The sequence below is a fragment of the Hyla sarda genome, chromosome 9, assembly GCF_029499605.1.
Source record: "Hyla sarda isolate aHylSar1 chromosome 9, aHylSar1.hap1, whole genome shotgun sequence".
NCBI lineage: Eukaryota > Metazoa > Chordata > Amphibia > Anura > Hylidae > Hyla > Hyla sarda.
The window spans coordinates 168,126,560-168,150,088 of NC_079197.1; the positions used below are offsets into that span (position 1 = coordinate 168,126,560).

General features: G+C 43.9%; 2 protein-coding genes across 5 annotated transcripts in view; one reads left to right on the plus strand and one right to left on the minus strand.

The window, feature by feature from the left end:
• The window catches only part of LOC130291744 (complement factor B-like), a 93,632-nt gene extending 72,431 nt beyond the window's left edge, over positions 1-21,201 (minus strand). Inside the window, exon 1 of one of the 2 annotated variants that reach the window (XM_056540943.1) lies at positions 21,181-21,201. The gene's annotated coding sequence lies outside the window, so the exon portion shown is untranslated. Of the gene's footprint in view, positions 1-16,381; positions 16,537-21,180 lie in introns of those variants that run through there. The other variant, XM_056540942.1, reaches the window with a different exon arrangement.
• A 127-nt stretch (positions 21,202-21,328) lies between these two features.
• The window catches only part of SKIC2 (SKI2 subunit of superkiller complex), a 108,632-nt gene continuing 106,431 nt past the window's right edge, over positions 21,329-23,529 (plus strand). For 2 of the 3 annotated variants that reach the window (XM_056540925.1, XM_056540927.1), the window contains exon 1: positions 21,329-21,444. The gene's annotated coding sequence lies outside the window, so the exon portion shown is untranslated. Of the gene's footprint in view, positions 21,462-23,529 lie in introns of all 3 variants that reach the window. The other variant, XM_056540926.1, reaches the window with a different exon arrangement.

Here is a 23,529-nt window from a genome sequence, read left to right on the forward strand (position 1 = left end):
CCAGGTACGCCTCTGATCACAATATAGTATCTATATATATATATATATATATATATATATATATATATATATATAGATATATATATATATATATATATATATATATATAAAACTCAACGTGTGTGTGTGTATGTATGTATGTACCATATGCATGTATGTATGTATGTGTGTATGTTCCACAAAAACTTCCAAACATGAAACTTGGTACACATGTTACTTATATGCCAACAACAAACATAGGATAGGTGATTTAACCCTTACTCACCCCCATTTGCCAGGGGCAGGGTTTATGTTTAAAGTCCCATACAACTCTATGGGAAATATATGTTACTGCATAACTTCCAAACGGCTGGAGATATTTCCATAATACTTGGTCACATGTTACTTATATGTCCACTTAAAATATAGGATGATTAATTTAACCCTTAACTACCCCCATTTGTGGTCGGGTTAAAAAAAAACGTATGCGGTTGTAGTACGGTTTTTCAACTGGAGTCAAAACCGTGGTTAAAAATTGTTGTCATTATGGACAAATCGGAATATATGAGGGAGGTATTTAGACACATTAAGGACACTGATGTCTACAAATGTGTGAGTTTTGATCCAAAATTCATGATTGAGCGGCAATTTAAAACTCTTGTTGATCACGCTCTCGCTATTGATGTAATTGATGAGGCTTTACACACTTTTCTTTTGCCCCAACATACTAAGACCCCTATGATTTATATGCTGCCCAAAATTCATAAGAGTCTTAAAAATCCTCCGGGATGACCCATAGTGTCGGGCAGAGATTCAATTTTGAGCCCAGCTGCTATTTACGTTGATAAGATTCTTCGACAATGTGATGTGAGTGCTATATCATATATTCGTGATACATCTGATTTCTTGATGAAATTGAGAGAGATGGTGCCCCCAACTGATTGCATATTAGTCTCATTTGATGTGGTGAGTTTGTATACCTCTATCAATCATGATAGAGGTATTCAGAGTATCACCAAGTCATTAAACAACAGTTGCCAATAATTTATTCTTGGTTTAGTTGAGATTATTTTAACTTGTAATTATTTCCTGTGTGAGGATAAATATTAAATGCAATTAAGAGGTACGGCTATGGGGTCTAATATGGCCCCCAAATATGCCAATATCATAATGGCGGACATGGAGGAGTAGTCGTCTATATATACATCACACCATTTTGACAAAGTGTAAAGATGGTGGCGTTATATAGACGACGTCTTTGTGATCTGGAGGAACACAGAAGAGGAATTGAATGTCTTCTTTAACAACTTGAATGACATAGATGTCGATATTAAATTCCCCATGGTGGAATCTGAGACTGGAATTCAATTCCTGGACACTTGGGTGAGTGTGGAAAATGGCAGGTTTGTAACTGATCTATTTGTCAAGCCAACAGATAGGAATAACCTACTGCGTTTTGAGGGGTATGATAAAGTCATTCCCGTATAGTCAGTTTCTCAGGGTGAAGAGGATAGTTGAGGACCCAGACACCCTTGAGAACAGACTTAGAGAGATGGGACAGAAATTTACCAATAGGGGCTACCAGAAACAGGTAGTGCAGTTACATAAACGCAGGGTGGAGACATTGAATAGGGAGGACATTCTACATCCAAAGGCCCAAGATGGAAATGGTATGAGACGTATCCCTTTTGTGTCTACGTATACTCCCATGAATGAGAAGATTGGACAAAGTATATGCAGACACTGGAATATTCCCGCACATTCCTTGGACAATATTCCTGAGTTGACGGTTCCTCCTATTCTGGCTTATAGAAGGGCCCCAAACCTGAGGGACAAGCTGGTCCGGATGGACCTGTTTGTTGACAAAAATTTTGCCACTACACTAAAACCTGGATGTTACCCATGTAGGAGTTGCAAAAATTGTAAATTGATTATCAAGGGTGACATGTCTAAACATCCAAAAACTGGTAAAGAGTACAGGATACGCCATCATGTTACATGTAGATCTGAATACGTTATATATGTACTAATTTGTCCTTGCCCTTGCAATCATGATAGAGGTATTCAGAGTATCACCAAGTCATTAAACAACAGTTGCCAATAATTTATTCTTGGTTTAGTTGAGATTATGTGAAACAACCACTGCCTGTAAACTTCAACTCAATAACCATAAATCTACAATACGGACAGGAAAGATTGAGTTTCCAGTCCCCAGACATTTTTCTGAATGCGGCCATACAGTGGACCAATTGAGGTTTATGATTATTGATCACATACCCCGACTGAGACAGGGGGGGGAGATAGAGAAAAAAATTTGAGGAAACGGGAGTTAATTTGGATTGATAGGGAAAATTTGGAGGTTTAAATATAGATTTTTCTATGAAACCGCACATGTAAAACATATACAAGTGTCACACTTGGTGTGATGACCCTTATAGATTGAGGTTGTTGTACATTCATCTATGTATAAGTTATCAACCATTTTTTTTCCCTTTTTTTGACACATATTTTTGTTTCTTCACAGTTTATCGGGACACTACATGATCTATTATCACGTTGAACCCCAAAGAACACTCTTCAGTATGACTATGACATCCGCTGATGATGCTCAAGTTTTTGACTGAGTTTTTGTCAACGTTTGTCTTGGAGGACAGAGGAACAAGTGCTACATGTGGTGTAACCATTTTCGTTTTTTATGCCCAATAAAGGTTTTTGTTTGTTACATTGATGCAATGGTTTTGATGTTGGAGGTCTTCATTTGATACATTGGGGGTCAACATATTCCCTTAGTCAGTGATTAAAGTATTTTTTTCTTGAGAGTCCCTCACTAATGTAGATATGATTGATTGATATCACGGGTCAGTCAGTGTTATATACACTGCATGAATGTGCCGAGTATTAGTGTGGGCTAATTTACATGTGGACATATTTCTGGTGAGGGGGTGACAGATAATCTGCACCTCCTCCACCATATTTGCCCACATGATACCCCTACTATATGTTGAAATGGCACGGGTTAGGCAGTGTTTTGTACACCCCCCTGACGTCCATGACTATGTCACGGGCCGTATTGTATTATAAATATTTCATGGATGGGACTTAAGGAATGCAACGTATGTGTGTGACCATTATTATTGGGGGACTCACTTCTTACATGATTATTGAGTTAGTTTCTATATATGTTTATTCTTATTTGGATGGGTGTTGTTGTTCCCCAGTGTTTCATCTGACTTCCTCTTTCAACCTCATATACCTTTAATCAAATGGGCAGCTGAAGTTCTTTTCCAATATCCAAGATGGCTACAGATGGTGGAAAACGCATACAGTACATGTGTGGGCACTATAGTGCAAATTCTCGCGATGTCTGCTTGCTGACTTGGATATGCGAAAATTTGAGCGCATGCACAGACACGTGAACATTTGTACGCATGCGCAAACATGCGCAATGGCGATTGGTCCCCTGCTGCCCCTGATAAGCATCGCGAGAGGGCAGGAGATGTGAATACTTGTTCCGGTCCTGCGCTCTTTGTTTGTTTACAAGCCGAGACAGCATGTTGAAGGGAGGATGGGGGCGTATACACAATACTGAGAATAACTGGGTGAGTCACAACCCACTTTATGATGAATTATGAATATATTGGATGAAGTTGATGAATTATTGAAGATCAGAATATGGAGACATATTGCACATTGTGTATTGTTTCTCACTAGGTGTCTCTACACTGGTTATAATCTAATACACTGTATATGATTGTACTTTTTGGTGTATGTTTATATGAATATATTATGCAAATTGTAATCACTGATGTCACTAGTAAACATCATATAAAAGGAAGTGATGTATGCTGTGTAATTGGCTTGAGAAAGGTCTCATTGTGGAGACCGAAACATAGCACCAGTCACTTGATGGGTGAATAAACTACAGCTTTTTTTTATGCTTATCCGGAGTGCCACTGTCACGATGCCGGCTGGCAGGTAGTGGATCCTCTGTGCCAGAGAGGGATGGCGAGGACCGCGCTAGTGGACCGGTTCTAAGCCACTACAGGTTTTCACCAGAGCCCGCCGCAAAGCGGGATGGTCTTGCTGCGGCGGTAGTGACCAGGTCGTATCCACTAGCAACGGCTCACCTCTCTGACTGCTGAAGATAGGCGAGGTACAAGGGAGTAGGCAGAAGCAAAGTCGGACGTAGCAGAAGGTCGGGGGCAGGCAGCAAGGTTCGTAGTCAGGGGAGATAGCAGAAGTTCTGGTACACAGGCTTTAAACACACAAAACGCTTTCACTAGGCACAAGGGCAACAAGATCCGGCAAGGAAGTGCATGGGAGGAGGTTAGATATAGTCAGGGACCAGGTGGAAGCCAATTAAGCTAATTGGGCCAGGCACCAATCATTGGTGCACTGGCCCTTTAAGTCTCAGGGAGCTGGCGCGCGCGCGCCCTAGAGAGCGGAGCCGCGCGCGCCAGCACATGACAGCAGGGGACGGGAACGGGTAAGTGACCTGGGATGCGATTCGCGAGCGGGCGCGTCCCGCTGTGCGAATCGCATCCCCAACGGCCATGACAGAGCAGCGCTCCCGGTCAGCGGGACTGACCGGGGAGCTGCAGGGAGAAAGACGCCGTGAGCGCTCCGGGGAGGAGCGGGGGCCCGGAGCGCTAGGCGTAACAGTACCCCCCCCTTAGGTCTCCCCTTCTCTTTGTCCGGTAACTGCCTCCCCTGGGATGAGGACACCGGGAAAGGATGGAGGGATTCCTCAACGGCAGGCAGAACAGCAGGAGTAGGAATGGGGAGAGAGGGCAGAGGGCGAGACCTGGCACGGGGCAGTGTGACACCAGGACGAGGGCCATGAGGGGACACAGAGGCTTGCCTGATGGGACTGGGAGGGGGGGAGAGGCATTTCCTGTGGCAGGCAGAGTCCTTAATGACCTTAGGGGGACCGGATACAGGAGGAACCACAGGGTCACGGCAGGGAGTACTGGGAACCGGTTGAAGGCAGTCCTTGGAACAAGAGGGACCCCAACTCTTGATCTCCCCAGTGGACCAATCCAGGGTTGGGGAATGGTGTTGAAGCCAGGGTAGTCCAAGGAGAACTTCAGAAGTGCAATTAGGAAGGACAAAAAATACAATTTCCTCGTGATGAGGTCCGATGCACATTAGGAGGGGCTCCGTGCGGTAACGCACGGTGCAATCCAACCTGGCTCCGTTGACCGCGGAAATGTGGAGTGGCTTGACAAGACGGGTCACCGGAATGCGGAATTTATTCACTAAGGACTCCCGAATAAAATTCCCAGAAGCTCCAGAGTCCAGGCAGGCCACGGCTGAGAGGGGAGAGCTGGCTGAAGTAGAAATCCGAACAGGCACCGTGAGACGTGGAGAAGCCGACTTAGCATCAAGAGACGCCACACCCACGAGAGCTGGGTGCGAGCGTGCGTTTCCCAGACGTGGAGGACGGATTGGGCAATCCACCAAAAAATGTTCAGTACTGGCACAGTACAAACAAAGATTCTCTTCCTTACGGCGATTCCTCTCTTCCAGGGTCAGGCGAGACCGATCCACTTGCATGGCCTCCTCGGCGGGAGGCCTAGGCGCAGATTGCAGTGGAGACTGTGGGAGAGGTGTCCAGAGATCTAAGTCTTTTTCCTGGCGGAGCTCTTGATGCCTCTCAGAAAAACGCATGTCAATGCGAGTGGCTAGATGAATGAGTTCATGCAGGTTAGCAGGAGTCTCTCGTGCGGCCAGAACATCTTTAATGTTGCTGGATAGGCCTTTTTTAAAGGTCGCGCAGAGAGCCTCATTATTCCAGGATAGTTCAGAAGCAAGAGTACGGAATTGTATGGCGTACTCGCCAACGGAGGAATTACCCTGGACCAGGTTCAGCAGGGCAGTCTCAGCAGAAGAGGCTCGGGCAGGTTCCTCAAAGACACTTCGAATTTCCGAGAAGAAGGAGTGTACAGAGGCAGTGACGGGGTCATTGCGGTCCCAGAGCGGTGTGGCCCATGACAGGGCTTTTCCAGACAGAAGGCTGACTACGAAAGCCACCTTAGACCTTTCAGTAGGAAACTTTTCCGACATCATCTCCAAGTGCAGGGAACATTGCGAAAGAAAGCCACGGCAAAACTTAGAGTCCCCATTAAATTTGTCCGGCAAGGACAGGCGGAGGCTAGGAGTGGCCACTCGCTGCGGAAGGGGTGCAGGAGCTGGCGGAGGAGATGGTTGTTGCTGCTGTAGCTGTGACTGTACTTGCTGTAGTTGTGACTGGAGTTGCTGTGTCATGGTGGTCAAGTACGACAGCTGGTGATCTTGTTGGGCGATCTGACGAGCTTGCTGGGCGACCAGCGTAGGGAGGTCAGCGACAACTGGCAGAGGAACTTCAGCGGGATCCATGGCCGGATCTACTGTCACGATGCCGGCTGGCAGGTAGTGGATCCTCTGTGCCAGAGAGGGATGGCGAGGACCGCGCTAGTGGACCGGTTCTAAGCCACTACAGGTTTTCACCAGAGCCCGCCGCAAAGCGGGATGGTCTTGCTGCGGCGGTAGTGACCAGGTCGTATCCACTAGCAACGGCTCACCTCTCTGACTGCTGAAGATAGGCGAGGTACAAGGGAGTAGGCAGAAGCAAAGTCGGACGTAGCAGAAGGTCGGGGGCAGGCGGCAAGGTTCGTAGTCAGGGGAGATAGCAGAAGTTCTGGTACACAGGCTTTAAACACACAAAACGCTTTCACTAGGCACAAGGGCAAAAAGATCCGGCAAGGAAGTGCATGGGAGGAGGTTAGATATAGTCAGGGACCAGGTGGAAGCCAATTAAGCTAATTGGGCCAGGCACCAATCATTGGTGCACTGGCCCTTTAAGTCTCAGGGAGCTGGCGCGCGCGCGCCCTAGAGAGCGGAGCCGCGCGCGCCAGCACATGACAGCAGGGGACGGGAACGGGTAAGTGACCTGGGATGCGATTCGCGAGCGGGCGCGTCCCGCTGTGCGAATCGCATCCCCAACGGCCATGACAGAGCAGCGCTCCCGGTCAGCGGGACTGACCGGGGAGCTGCAGGGAGAAAGACGCCGTGAGCGCTCCGGGGAGGAGCGGGGGCCCGGAGCGCTAGGCGTAACAGCCACTTCTTCTTTGTATTGAGATGTAAAGTTTATGGGACATTGAGTCTTGTCCCCAGCAGCAGAGTACCCAGTTGGACCTAGAGTCCTGGACACAGTGCCGGTTCCTCTCAACGTTGTTATATATTTCCAAAGATGATATTGACACAAATGTTGGTAAAAGCCAAAGTAATCCAGAACAAATTAGCTCAGAAATGAAAGTTCTGTGTAATAATGTAAAATGACAAAGGGAAAAGTTTTGAACACATATAAAAAAAAGGGAGGTGCAAAAAGGCCTGGAAAGCCAAGACAACAGCTGAAATCTATCAGTAATTAAAAAGCAATCAAGCCCCTTGTCAGTGCAAATTCATATCAGCTCGTTCAGTCCCAACTACAAAAAGGTCTCATTGCCAAAATGTCCCTCAAGACACATCTCATGATGGCTAAAAGGGCTAAAAGCAAAGAGCTGTCTGAAGACCTTCACAATCAAATTGTTGTAAAACATATCAATGATGTTGGTTACAGGCACATTTCTAAGCTACTGAATGTTCCAGTGAGCACTGCTGGGGCCATAATACAGAAGTGGAAAGAAAATTATTTCACCATAAATTTGGGGGGGGGGGGGGGGATGTGAAGGGGAAGTTGCAGGAGAAAAAATACAGCTTGCGCCGTCTTTTTCTCCAGCTATTCCCATTTAAAAAAATGGTGCCTAACAGCCCTCGTAATAGTGAATGGGAGCTGTCGGGACCCATTGTTGCCCGTTGTGCCCCATCAAGAGAACAGACGTTAAAGTCACACACACACACAAAAAAAAAAAGAGACTTTAACGGTTGTTCTTGACGGGAAGCAACGGCAGTGTGAAAGGGGTCTTGGTAAAACATGATGGAAACAAATTTGGTATTGCTGTAATCATGGCAACCTAAAGTATCAAACTACCATGTACGTTTGACCACAAGATGATTGGTGTAAGGAAGAAAACCCCCAAATTTTCAAAATTTCATTTTTATTTTCACCTCACAAATATTTTTTTTTTGTTTCGGAGCATATATTATGGAAAAAGGTGTCATTACAAAGTACAATTGGTCCCACAAAAAACATGCCCAAATGTGTCTGTAGATGGAAAAATTACAGGAACTGTAAAGAGCAGGAGAGGTTTGCTATAGGGATTATCTTCTACTCTGGACAGTTCCCGACATGGACGGAGGTGTCAGCAGAGAGCACTGTGGTCAGACAGAAAATAATTGCAGAAAGAAATACAACTTCCTCTGGAGCATCCAGCAGCTGTACGCATAGGCGTGCGCAGCCTATTGTATTAGGGTGTGCACCCTAAAGCACAAACTCACTCCGCGCATGCGTGTGTGCGTGTGTGTGTTTATGTATGTATATATGTATATATATATATATATATATATATATATATATATATATATACACACACACACACATACATATACACACACACACACACACACACACTCTTGCTTGCATAGTGTAGGAGGATTGTATCCAGGGCCGGTTTTAGGCTTAGCATGGCCCTGGGCAAAATCAGAAGTGGGGTCCCAAAAGTCGTAATAGTGCACTAATCAGATTAGCACTATTAGTCACTTCAAATACCATAAAAAATATCTAAAAAGCAAAAAAAAAAAAATGGTACCCATAAAAACTACAAATCACAGCGCTAAAAATGACCCTCACATCCCCATATACAGAAAAATAAAAGTGCTATAGGGATCAAAATAGTACAATTTTATATTTTTGTATAGTTCCCCCACATTAGGTTGGCAGTATAAATCTCCCACATTAGGATGGAAATATATTTCCCCCACATTAGGTTGGCAGTATAGTTCCCCCACATTAGGTTAGTAGTACAGTTCCCCCACATTAGGTTGGCAGTATAGTTCCCCCACATTAGGTGCAGTATAGTTCCCCCACATTAGGTTAGTAGTACAGTTCCCCCACATTAGGTTGGCAATATAGTTCCCCCACATTAGGTTGGCAGTATAGTTCCCCCACATTAGGTTAGTAGTACAGTTCCTCCACATTAGGTGCAGCACAGTTCCCCCACAGGTGCAATATAGTTCCCCCACATTAGGTGCAGTACAGTTCCCCCACATTAGGTGTAGTATAGTTCCCCCACATTAGGTGCAGTATAGTTCCCCACATTAGGTGCAGTACAGTTCCCCCACATTAGGTGCCGTATAGTCCCCCACATTAGGTGCAGTACAGTTCCCCCACATTAGGTGCAATATAGTTTCCCCACATTAGGTGCAATATAGTTCCCCCACATTAGGTGCAGTACAGTTCCCCCACATTAGGTGCAGTATAGTTCTCCACATTAGGTGCAGTATAGTTATAATTGTAGGGAGGAGGACAAGTCTAGAATTTACCATGAGGCTTACGGGACTAATTCTACCCCTGATCTTATATTTGCCAAGGGGTTCAATGGGCGGAGCCAAAGGGTTGTCAAAATTAGGTTTTGCCTAGAGTGTCAAAAATCCATGCACCAGCCCTGACTAGACCTCCCACTTGTGTGTATGTTTGCTGGTGTTTATAGGGAGGCATTTCATGTGGATTTGAAAAAAAAATTGTAAGTTGAATGGTAAAACTCATGTTTTTCTTTACTTGGCAAACAGAAGAACACTTTTACTATAAGATGGGGGCACAGAGGGGGGAATATTCCAAATAGAATTTTTTTTTGCACCAGATTGGTTGAAAAAGTGATGCGGCACCCAGCAAGCTTGGAGCAGCATGCAAGCTGTAGTTTTGGGTCTGCAGCTGACCCAAAACTAGGACTCCCAGCATGTTACACCATAATCTAAATTGTACTCCTATATAGATGTGTGGAGTTGTAGTTTTGGTCACCATATATTGTATCAGGGCATGCTGGGAATTGTAGTTGGTAACTGCACCTCCCAGCATTGCATTACTTCAAGGAATGCAATGCTGGGATTTGCAGTTACCAACTACAATTCCCAGCATGCCCTGATACAATATATGGTGACCAAAACTACAACTCCCATTATGTTGCACTGGGGGTGCTGTGTGTGTGTGTGTGTGAAGTGCTGTGTGTGAGTGTGGGGGGGGGGGGGGGGCTGTGAGTGTCGGGGGGTGCTGTGTGTGTGTGTGTGTTTGAGGGGTGCTGTGTGTTTGAGGGGTGCTGTGTGTTTGAGGGGTGCTATGGGTGCTGTGTGGGGGATTGCGAACATAATACATACATAATATAAAATAAATACATTAAAAAAAAAAAATGTTTATTTCAGCTACGGGGTCGGTGCTGTAGTAGTTTTTAGTATATTTGCTGGTAGAAGAGCAGGGACTGCAGAGAACAGGCCGTGTCCCGTGTATCAGAACAAAGGAAAAAAGAAAGTTGCCTCTTTCAAGGTGCTTGTAGTATTAAAACATCAAACCTTTAATCTGTATGCATTAAAAATAGAAAAAGGTGACATCAATCATTAAAGAGAAGTGAAACGGCAACACGTTTTGAGCAAAATGTAGCTCTTAATCATGGCTATATGTAGCCCAAAACGCACTGGAGTTTCACTTTTCTTTTATGATGTCCACCTTTTTCTATTTATAATGTATACAGATTAAAGGTTTGATGGTTTAATACTACAAGCACCGTTATCCTTGGAAGAGCTGGAGGAAACTTTCTTTTTTCTTTTGTTCTATACTATATGCATACAAACATCATACATATATAATACATACAAACATCATACATATATAATACATGCATACATCATACATATGCACACCATACATAATACATACACAAATCCATAATATATACACATACACATCATACATAAATACATCATACATACATAACATACAGTACATACATAACATATATATGGTATGTATGTACTGTATGTTCTGTATGTATGATGTATGTATGTATGATGTATTTATGTATGATGTGTGTGTATATATAATGGATTGTGTATGTATTATGTATGGTGTGCATATGTATGTATTATGTATGTATTATATATGTATGATGTTTGTATTTATGCATTATATATATATATATATATATATATGTATATATATTATACATACATAATGCATAAATACAAACATCATACATATATAATACATACATAATACATACATATGCACACCATACATAATACATACACAAATCCATTATATATACACACACACATCATACATAAATACATCATACATACATACATAATACACACATCATACATACATAATACACACATCATACATACATAATACACACATCATACATACATAATACACACCATACATACATAAAACACACCATACATATATATTACACACCATACATACATATTACACACATCATAAATACATATTACACACACCATATATACATAATACACACCATACATACATATTACACACATCATACATACATATTACACACACCACTTTCTGTGCACTTTTCTTACCTGCGGCAGCCATGTTGGGGTCAGAGGCCGGGCACGTCCACTCCCATCTGCTGAACACTTTGCACCATCGCCCACTTCTTCCTCATGCCGAGGAATGGACACTCAGTGCCAGGAGTTGCGGCCAGGATCATCCCAGGAGGTGTAAGCAGACGTGCGCAGCTGCGGGGCAGCCCCTGCGTCTGCAGTTAGCGCAGCAGTGTGCGCGGCCGGGGAAGGGGGAGGAGCGGCCCGGAGGAAGGGGAAAAGAGTGGCCCAGAGGAAGGGGGGATAGAGCGGCCGGAGGACGGGGGATAGAGCGGCCGGAGGACGGGGGATAGAGCGGCCGGAGGACGGGGGATAGAGCGGCCCGGAGGAAGGGGATAGAGCGGCCCGGAGGACGGGGGATAGAGCGGCCCGGAGGAAGGGGATAGAGCGGCCCGGAGGACGGGGGATAGAGCGGCCCGGAGGAAGGGGATAGAGCGGCCCGGAGGACGGGGGATAGAGCGGCCCAGAGGAAGGGGGGATAGAGCGGCCCGGAGGAAGGGGATAGAGCGGCCCGGAGGACGGGGGATAGAGCGGCCCAGAGGAAGGGGGGATAGAGCGGCCTGACATGCTCTATCCTTATTTCACCCAGTGTCATGCACAGCAATCCCATATGGAGTTTCATCCAGTGCTTTCCAAGATGGCAAAATCTCCATTTTATATTTACTGTATTTAAATCCTTCCAGCATTTCTCAGATTCCGGGAGATCAGGCGGCGCTGATAAGAAGTCCTGTTGCTGCTGTCAGTATATCCTACATGTATCTGGATTTCATCAGTCCAGTCAGCAGTCAACAACTATCTATAATCTGAACATACAAGAAAATCAGAGCACTCCCCGGCATATGAAAACTTAATATGGTGTAATGGCAGCTGAAGGTAAAACTCTCAACTGGCGTATTATTAGGCGTGGTGGTCCGTATACAGTAGAAGCTCATCCCGGCATTACAATCAAATGCTCCAAACTTCGTCCTCCAAACAGGATTATAACAGGAACCATCGGTGAAATGATAGTAAAAGTGTTTATTGTATAAAGCACAACTGTCACATAAAATCCCCATATTACAATTGTTTGCGGAGACCAGAACTCTACGAAAAGTTGGTAATTGTTTTTGAAGCCCCCAAAATATCACCAAAAATAGTAAAAAGTGAGGATTAAAGGGTACCTCTCATCAAATAAACTGTTGATATATTTTACATTAATGAATGTTGAATAACTTTCCAATAGCATGTTAATGAAAAATATGCTTCTTTCTATTGTATTTTTCCCGATCAGTCCTGTCAGCAAGCATTTCTGACTCATGCTGGAGTCCTAAACACTCAGAGCTGCCAGCCTGCTTTGTTCACAGCCAAACAGGCTGTGAACAAAGCAGGCTGGCAGCTCTGAGTGTTCTCCTTTGTGAACAAAGCAGACTGGCAGCTCGTAGTGTTTAGGACTCCAGCATGAGTCTGAAATGCTTGCTGCCAGGACTGGTAGGGAGACCCCTAGTGGTCATTTCTTCAAAGTGGAAAATTAAATAGAAAGAAGCATATTTTTTAATAACATGCAATTGTAAAGTTATTCTGCATACATTAATCTATAATATATCAAAAGTTTTTTTGATGAGCGGTACCCTTTAAAGAAAAATAAGTGGATAACTAATGCAGATATAGCTGCTGGGAGCTGTAATCACTGTCTGTGCAGAGGACAGGAGCTTCTTCAGGGTCTTGCATAGAAACCAATCAGATCGCTTCTTTCATTTTTCAGAGGCCCATTCAAAAATGAAAAAACTATCTAATTGGTTGCTATGGGCAACAGGTCAACTTTTCCTCTGCACAAGTTTTGATAAATCTCTCTCAGTGTCCCAAAAAAGCAAAATGACCATTCTGATTGGTCGGTTCTTCCGGCCATTGACACGTTTCACACGTTTCACAGATCTGGACTGTCTGTACATTGTATGTTGAGTCTGGTTTCAAATTACAATGGTCCAGAAAAGACCATTGTCTGTTGAAAATATTGTAACCTGAGGCCATTGTAAGTTGTGGTTCCACTATATATGTATATTAGGTAGATAGTGATGTAGTGAGAGGGGCTGATCGGAGGTCATGACATTACTCGAGGTACTACAGCGATTGAGCTGAGAGACAAGATCCAGTTATGCCTCTTGAGACAGCAGAAACAATGAGAGGACTGCACAACTTCCTGTCAGGAGAGAGAGCAGCCACTGAGCTGCTGAGACAACACCATATAGAAAATGAAAGGACTACATAAATTCCTTCCAGGTGCGAGGGAGGAGTCAAGGAGCTGGAGATAACATCAAACTGACAATGAGAGGACAACACAACTTCCTGTCAGGGGTGAATCGAAAAAGCATGCTGAAGCCAGAGCAATTTGTGCTAACATTATATTACCACATATTGGAATACCCCTTTAATATTCGCCACTTTTCACCTTTTGTATTTGAATTTTATAAACATAGAAAAGAGAAACAGCTCCTTAACTTACCATTACATAAGCTCTTAGGTAACTATATAAAAAAAGCCTGCCTTACCAACACCATGGAGGACCAGTCAACTATTCTGTGAATCTTATAAAAAAAACAAAAAAAACAGACAATATACAATCAATGTCCAGTTGTTATTTTTTGAGGCATTTTTGATATTACCGAAAATTATTTTTCATCGGGCCTCATTAATGAATCCCAGTTCTGTCTCCCATTTACTACAACATTTGAAACTTAAAGGGGTTCTCCACCATAAGGGGATTTTAGTACGTACCTGGCAGACAGTAATGGACATGATTACGAAGGATCTGCGCCTGTCTTGGGGCTAAATGGCTATGTTGTGAGATTACCATAACACTGGTGGCTAGCTTTTTGTGAACTGGCATTTCCTTTTTGAGCTTTCTTCTTTGCCTACAAATCCCATAATTCCATTTTCCTCCCTCCCACACATCACCCATTTAAACATAAATGAGCTGCATTCTTTCAAAAGACCTGTGGTTTTCAATCAGGGTGCCTACAGCTGTTGCTTTGGTTGCAGATTGATCGCTCCACCCATTGAAGCAGACAGGCTCCCTGTTATCAGCTGACCAGTGATGTCAGGTCTCGGCCGCATTGCAACTTGGGAAAAATCTGAGACAACAGTCATTTTGTATGCTGGTAAAAATAAATATTGGGGTGAAAATCACAGAAGAATTGGGAGAAAACCGCCACACACAGGTACAGACACTATATTATGAACTACACTAACTTTACAGCCCCTGTAGCATAGTCAACTAAAAATAAATTCCTGGAATACCCCTTTAATTTGGCCTAAGAGTAGACCAATACTTTTCTATATGTGACAATGTTCTTTTTTTCTTAAAGAGTACCTCTTATGATCTTGTTAAATATTATAATCCTCCCAATAAACCACCCCCCTGCCTTTATTTTTATTATTTGTTAGTTTTCTACCTTGATATTGCTAGGGGGAAGTTAGGGGGGAATGTTCTGCTCTGGACAAGAAAGGAGACACCTAATGGCAACTTTTTAAAACACAAATAAAACATAGAAAACTTCATAATTTTTTTTAAACAAAGTACATTAGAAAGAATGAGTGCAATAGCAAAATTCATTTTAATGAGAGTGCCCATTTAATACTGCGCATTTTGGCCTTGAGGACACCTTTTTTGCGAGACCAGTTGTACTTTGTAATGACACCTTTAAATTCTCACAAAGAATATGCAACGATACCAAAAATATAATTTTTTTTATAAAATAACAAAAGAGAAAAAAGAAGAAAATTACATTTTTATTGGGGGAGGCGCTTATTCTCTTTTTTTAAATCTTTTTTTTAAACATTATTTTAGGTCCTGACAGGGAGTGCTTTTTCACATAAGCAGTGAAATTGTGAGTTCCACCATAAACAGTAACATCCAGTGTTCCCTCATAATGTCAATAAATTCTCACAGGGAATCTACTGTGAGAAAATTATTATAGAGTTACCCCACAAAAGACAGAATCCCCCCATAAATAGTGCCAGAGTTCCCTCATAACAATATCAATGCCAGAGCTTCCACTAAAGGGATGACAGCATCCCATAAATTGTCAAGTAGAGTTCCCCCTTAACAGTATAATCCAGAGTTCTCTATAAACAGGGGCATCCAAAATACTCCCATAAACATCAACCAGAATTCCCCCATAGTGCTATACAGAGAACTCCATAAACAATATCAGAGTTACCCCATATACCGTACAAATCTAATTCAGAGGTCCCCTATATCGGATAACTCTGCATATAGGGAAACTCTTGACACTATATGGGGAGCACTCTAAATAACACTGTATATGTGAAAACACTTGACACTAGATGTGGCAGTCTGAGTAAGGGTGCATTCACACAACGTTTTAGCTATACTGGGGCCCCGTATCTGGTTTCTGAGCGGACTGAAAACCGTGGAATGCTGCAGTTTTCAGTCTGGTCAGAAAACCGGATACGGGGCAAAAATGAGCCGACCGGAGTCACTTTTTGACTCCGGTCGGCTCACTCAAATGAATAAAAAGGGGTCCGAGATCCGGCTGGGAATACGGGAGCGCCCGGTTTTTACTCCCCTCAGCCGAATCCAGTCCCGTTTAGCTAAAATGTGGTGTGAATGCACCCTAACACTGTTAATGGGGGAACCCTTGACCTTATACGTACTTAAGGTCAAGAGGTACCTGGTACTAGGGACCTCAACACTATAGAGTTGCACTCTGGATAACATTGTATATGGAGAGACACTATAAAAGGGCACTCTAACACTGTAAATGGGGAAGCTTTTGATGACTAGGGCTGCACAATATATCGCAATTTTAGCAGATCGCTATATTTGCCAATTGAGATTACTAAATGCTGCAATTGTTACCTTGCCCATTCACGTCCCTTGATTTTCTGTGGCGACTTGGCTCAGCTCCCGTGCGTGTCCCTTGATATTTTTATGCCGCAGCCTAGGCCCCTTCTGTGTGTGTCCTTCTGTCTGCTCCCTCCCAGTAGTGCCTAGCACAGGGGCTTCCTTCCAGTAGTGCCTAGCACAGGGGCTTCTTTCCAGTAGTGCCTAGTGCAGGGGCTTCCTTCCAGTAGTGCCTAGTGCAGGGGCTTCCTTCCAGTAGTGCCTAGTGCAGGGGCTTCCTTCCAGTAGTGCCGGGCGCAGGGGCTTCCTTCCAGTAGTGCCTAGGGAAGGGGCTTCTTTCCAGTAGTGCCTAGCGCAGGAGCTTCTTTCCAGTAGTGCCTAGCGCAGGGGCTTCCTTCCAGTAGTGCCTAGGGAAGGGGCTTCCTTCCGGTAGTGCCTAGGGAAGGGCCTTCTTTCCAGTAGTGCCTAGCGCAGGGGCTTCATTCCAGTAGTGCCTAGTGCAGGGGCTTCTTTCCAGTAGTGCCTAGTGCAGGGGCTTCTTTCCAGTAGTGCCTAGTGCAGGGGCTTCCTTCCAGTAGTGCCTAGTGCAGGGGCTTCCTTCCAGTAGTGCCTAGCGCAGGGGCTTCCTTCCAGTAGTGCCTAGTGAAAGGGTTTCATTCCAGTAGTGCCTAGTGCAGGGGCTTCTTTCCAGTAGTGCCTAGTGCAGGGGCTTCTTTCCAGTAGTGTCTAGCGCAGAGGCTTCCTTCCAGTAGTGCCTAGCACAGGGGCTTCCTTCCAGTAGTGCCTAGCGCAGGGGCTTCTTTCCAGTAGTGCCTAGTGAAGGGGCTTCCTTCCAGTAGTGTCTAGCGCAGGGGCTTCCTTCCAGTAGTGCCTAGCGCAGGGGCTTCCTTCAAGTAGTGCCTAGCGCAGGGGCTTCCTTCCAGTAGTGCCTAGTGAAAGGGTTTCATTCCAGTAGTGTCTAGTGAAGGGGCTTCTTTCCAGTAGTGCCTAGTGAAGGGGTTTCCTTCCAGTAGTGTCTAGCGCAGGGGCTTCCTTCCAGTAGTGTCTAGCGCAGGGGCTTCCTTCCAGTAGTGCCTAGCGCAGGGGCTTCCTTCCAGTAGTGCCTAGTGCAGGGGCTTCCTTCCAGTAGTGCCTAGCGCAGGGGCTTCCTTCCAGTAGTGTCTAGCGCAGGGGCTTCCTTCCAGTAGTGCCTAGCGCAGGGGCTTCCTTCCAGTAGTGCCTAGTGCAGGGGCTTCCTTCCAGTAGTGCTCAGAGGAAGTGATCTTTCACTTGATGAAATTATTTTTTCCCAGTGCTCTATGGTGCAGTGCAGCCGCGTGGGAAGGTAGAACCTGCAACAGCCCCAAAGACTCACTATAACATGCCAGGTGCATGAAATGGGGAGGAAGACTGAAATTTATTTCTCCCCATTTCATATGTAAACCCCTTGATTTCATGTTCATTCAGTGAACATGAAATGGAGGAGATTGCATATGAAATGAAAGGAATGGATTATGAAATGAGGTGAATGGAAATTTGGGGAATGGCTATGATGAAATGAGGAGAATGGCTTGGTAAAATGAGAATGGCCATGAGAGAGACATCGATGAGGAGATTGCAATGAGTGAAATAGCTATAAGGGGTGGCTTTGGTGAAATTAAGGCAATGGCTATGAGAGGGATCGTTATGAGAGGGATGGCTATTAGGAGGATGGCTATGAGGGGGATGGTTATGAGGGGGATGGTTATGAGGGGGATGGTTATGAGGGGGATGGTTATGAGGGGGACGGCTTTAGTGAAATGAGGGAAATGGCTATGAAAGGGTTGGTTACAATCATGGCCATAAATGTTGGCACCCCTGACATTTTTCAAGAAAATGAAGTATTTCTCACAGAAAAGGATTGCAGTAACACATGTTTTACTATACACATGTTTATTCCCTTTGTATTGGAACTAAACCAAAAAGGGAGGAAAAAAAACAAATTGGACATAATGTCACTAAACTCCAAAAATGGGCTGGACAAAATTATTGGCACCCTTTCAAAATTGTGGAAAAATAAGATTGTTTCAAACATGTGATGCTCCTTTAACCCCTTAAGGACGCAGGGTTTTTCCGTTTCTGCATTATCATTTTTTCCTCATCACCTTCTAAAAATCATAACCCTTTCAATTTTGCACATAAAATTCCATATTATGGCTTATTTTTTGCGCCACCAATTCTACTTTGCAGTGACATTAGTCATTTTACCCCAAAATCCACGGCGAAACGGAAAAGAAATTCATTGTGTGACAAAATTGAAGAAAAAATTTCATTTTGTAACTTTTGGGGGCTTCCGTTTCTACGCAGTGCATTTTTCGGTAAAAATAACACCTTATCTTTATTCTGTAGGTCCATACGGTTAAAATTGTCGTATTTTGGAAAAATATCATAACTACATGCAGGAAAATTTATATGTTAAAAATTCTCATCTTCTAACCCCTATAACTTTTTTTATTTTTCCGCGTACGGGCCGGTATGAGGGCTCTGAAGTTTTTATCGGTACCATTATTGCATTGATCGGACTTTTTGATCGCTTTTTATTCATTTTTTCATGATATAAAAAGTGACCAAAAATACACTATTTTGGACTTTGGAATTTTTTTGTGCTCACGCCATTGACCGTGCGATTTAATCAACGATATATTTTTATAGTTCGGACATTTTCGCACGCGGCGATACCACATATGTTTATTTTTATTGACACAGTTGTTTTTTTTTTATGGGAAAAAGGGGGCTATAGCATTGCACACACTGATCTCCTATGCTGATCCCTGCAAAGCCATAGCTTTGCACGGATTAGTGAAATAGGGGCTCGATTGCTCAAGCCTGTAGCTCAGGCTTGGAGCAATCAATCGACGATCGGACGCCGCGGAGTCAGGTAAGGAGACCTCCACCTGCGTCCCAGCTGATCGGAACATCGCGATTTTATCGCGATGTCCCAATCAGCCTGACTGAGCTGCCGGGAAGCGTTTACTTTTGTTTTCAGACGCGGCGGTCAACTTTGATCGCCGCATCTGAAGGGTTAACAGCGCGCGGCACAACGATCGTGACAAACGGCGTGACCCCGTTTTAAACACAGGGACCGGGCGTAGGACATACAGGTACGCCCCACGTCCTTAAAGAGTTATACTCACCTGGGGCAAGTAGCAGGTGTGTCTGTGTGTGCCACACTAGGCATGGACAACAGAAAGAGGGGAAGAGAACTTTCTGAGGACTTGAGAACCAAAATTGTGGAAAAATATCAACAATCTCAAGGTTATAAGTCCATCTCCAGAGATCTAGATTTGCCTTTTTCCACAGTGCGCAACATTATCAAGAAGTTTGCAACCCATGGCACTGTAGCTAATCTCCCTGGGCGTGGACGGAGGAGAAAGATGAAAGGTGTCAACGCAGGATAGTCCGGATGGTGGATAAGCAGCCCCAAACAAGTTCCAAAGATATTCAAGCTGTCTTGCAGGCTCAGGGAGCATCAGTGTCCTCGCGAACTATCCGCCAACATTTAAATGAAATTAAATGCTATGGCAGGAGACCCAGGAGGACCCCACTATGGAGGAGACCCAGGAGGACCCCACTATGGAGGAGATCCAGGAGGACCTCACTATGGAGGAGACCCAGGAGGACCCCACTGCTGACACATAGACATAATAAAGCAAGACTACATTTTACCAAAATTAACTTGAGTAACCAAAATCCTTCTGGGAAAAAGTCTTGTGGACAGATGAGACCAAGATAGAGATTTTTGGTAAAGCACATCATTCTACTCTTTAATGAAAACGGAATGAGGCCTACAAAGAAAAGAACACAGTACCTACAGTGAAATATGGTTTAGGTTCAATGATGTTTTGGGGTTGTTTTTCTGCAAGGCATCATGAAATCTGAGGATTACCAACGGATTTTGGGTCCAGTGTCAGAAAGCTGGGTTTGCGTCCAAGATCTTGGGTCTTCCAGCAGGACAATGACCCCAAACATATGTCAACAAAGAAATGCATGGCAACAAAGCGCTGCAGAGTTCTGAAGTGGCAGCAATGAGTCCAGATCTAAATCCCATTGATCACCTGTGGAGAGATCTTAAAATTGCTGTTGGGAAAAGGCGCCTTCCAATAAGGGACCGGGAGCAGTTTGTAAAGGAAGAGTGGTCAAACATTTCGGCTGAGAGGTGTAAGAAGCTTATTGATGGTTATAGGAAGCAACTGATTTGTTATTTTTTCCAAATGGTGTGCAACCAAATATTAAGGGTGCCAATACTTTTGTCCAGCCCATTTTTGGAGTTTGGTGACATTATGTCCAATTTGCTTTTTTTTCTTCCCTTTTTTATTGTTTAGTTCCAATACACACAAAGGGAATAAACATGTGTATAGCAAAACATGTGTTACTGCAATCCTTTTCTGTGAGAAATACTTCATTTTCATGAAAAATTTCAGGGGTGCCAACATTTACGGCCATGACTGTATGAGAGGGATGGCTATGAGGAGGATGGCTTTGGTGAAAGGAGGGAAATGGCTATGGGGGGATGGTTATGATGAAATGAGGGTAAAGGCTTTGAGGGGGAACGGCTATAATTAAACTAGTGGAATGGCTATGAGGGTAATGACTTTGATCAAATGAGCAGAATTGCTATAATGAAATGAGGGAATAGCTATGATTAAATGAGGGGAACGGCTTTGATGAAATATGGAGAATGGCAGTGCCCCCCCCCCCCCCCTCTCATTTCTAACATGTTTTATATTTGTGCTAATACTGGAATTGGTTTGGTCCAGATCTTGGTCCCCCTCTTGTTGTTCCACAGATGGTGTTACCTATAGTTGCCGGGCAGATTAGTTTCTCAGAGGAGCAGTTGCTGGGAAGACATTCCAAAGTAGCTGCTGCTGATTGGTTGTTTGGAGAACACAGCTGTAAATATAAACATGGCTCTGTGGTTCTGTGGCCAGTCTGGTAGCAGTGCTTGAAGAAGAAGCCCCGCTCTCCCTCCATTATTATAGTCCTTCTATTTGCTTAGTTATAGCAGCCCTTAATAGTTGGGTTAAGTCTCCTGCTGGGGTGACATGGACTATTGGCTCAAAGTTATGATTTATTAATGGTTTTAATTTATTATGGCTATTTTCTTTGGCTATGATTAAAAAAGGGGAGTGTCATTAAGAGCCCCCCCCCCCCATATACAGCTATACTTAGTCCCCCTATATATTGTCACGAAGAGTTCCTCCAAATAGAGTGATACTCAGAGTCCCCCTATATACAATTATCATGAGTCCCCTCATATACATTGATCCTCAGAGTCCTCCTTTATAGTGTCATCAAGTGTTCCCTCATGTACATTGACCCTCAGAGTCCTCCTATATAAAATCATCAAGTGTTCCCTCATGTACATTGATCCTTAGAGTCCTCCTATATAGTGTCATCAAGTGTTCCCTCATGTACATTGATCCTTAGAGTCCTCCTATATAGTGTCATCAAGTGTTCCCTCATGTACATTGATCCTCAGAGTCCTCCTTTATAGTGTCATCAAGTGTTCCCTCATGTACATTGACCCTCAGAGTCCTCCTATATAAAATCATCAAGTGTTCCCTCATGTACATTGATCCTTAGAGTCCTCCTATATAGTGTCATCAAGTGTTCCCTCATGTACATTGATCCTTAGAGTCCTCCTATATAGTGTCATCAAGTGTTCCCTCATGTACATTGATCCTTAGAGTCCTCCAATATAGTGTCATCAAGTGTTCCCTCATGTACATTGATCCTTAGAGTCCTCCTATATAGTGTCATCAAGTGTTCCCTCATGTACATTGATCCTCAGAGTCCTCCTTTATAGTGTCATCAAGTGTTCCCTCATGTACATTGACCCTCAGAGTCCTCCTATATAAAATCATCAAGTGTTCCCTCATGTACATTGATCCTTAGAGTCCTCCTATATAAAATCATCAAGTGTTTCCTCATGTACATTGATCCTCAGAGTCCTCCTATATAGTGTCATCAAGTGTTCCCTCATGTACATTGATCCTTAGAGTCCTCCTATATAGTGTCATCAAGTGTTCCCTCATGTACATTGATCCTCAGAGTCCTCCAATATAGTGTCATCAAGTGTTCCCTCATGTACATTGATCCTTAGAGTCCTCCTATATAGTGTCATCAAGTGTTCCCTCATGTACATTGATCCTGAGTTCTCCTTTATAAAGTCATCAAGTGTTCCCTCATGTTCATTGATCCTCAGAGTCCTCCTATACTGTATCATTAAGAGTTCACCCATATACAGCAACATTTAGTGTCCCCTATAGTGTCAAAGAGTTCCCCCATAAACAGTGACACTCAGTCCTCCTATATACAGGGTGGGTCATTTACATGGATACACCTTAATAAAATGGGAATGGTTGGTGATATTAACTTCCTGTTTGTGGCACATTAGTATATGTGAGGGGGGGGGGGGGGGACTTTTCCGGATGGGTGGTGACCATGGCGGCCATTTTGAAGGAAACACATCAAGTGGATTGGTCGTCGTGGGCCAGTTGAATGGCCCCCAAGGTCTCCCGATCCACCCCTTTAGACTTTTATCTTTGGGGTCATCTGAAGGCAATTGTCTATGCTGTGAAGATACGAGATGTGCAGCACCTGAAACTACGGATACTGGAAGCCTGTGCTAGCATTTCTCCTGCGGTGTATATAGCAGTATATAGCAGTGTATACGGATACTGGAAGCCTGTGCTAGCATTTCTCCTGCGGTGTATATAGTAGTATATAGCAGTGTATATGGATACTGGAAGCCTGTGCTAGCATTTCTCCTGCGGTGTATATAGTAGTATATAGCAGTGTATACGGATACTGGAAGCCTGTACTAGCATTTCTCCTGCGGTGTATATAGTAGTATATAGCAGTGTATACGGATACTGGAAGCCTGTGCTAGAATTTCTCCTGCGGTGTATATAGTAGTATATAGCAGTGTATACGGATACTGGAAGCCTGTGCTAGCATTTCTCCTGCGGTGTATATAGTAGTATATAGCAGTGTATACGGATACTGGAAGCCTGTGCTAGCATTTCTCCTGCGGTGTATATAGTAGTATATAGCAGTATATAGAGAAGAGGGTTGCATTGACAATCCAACACAATGGGCAGCACATTGAACACATTTTATAAGTGGTCAGAAACTTGTAAATA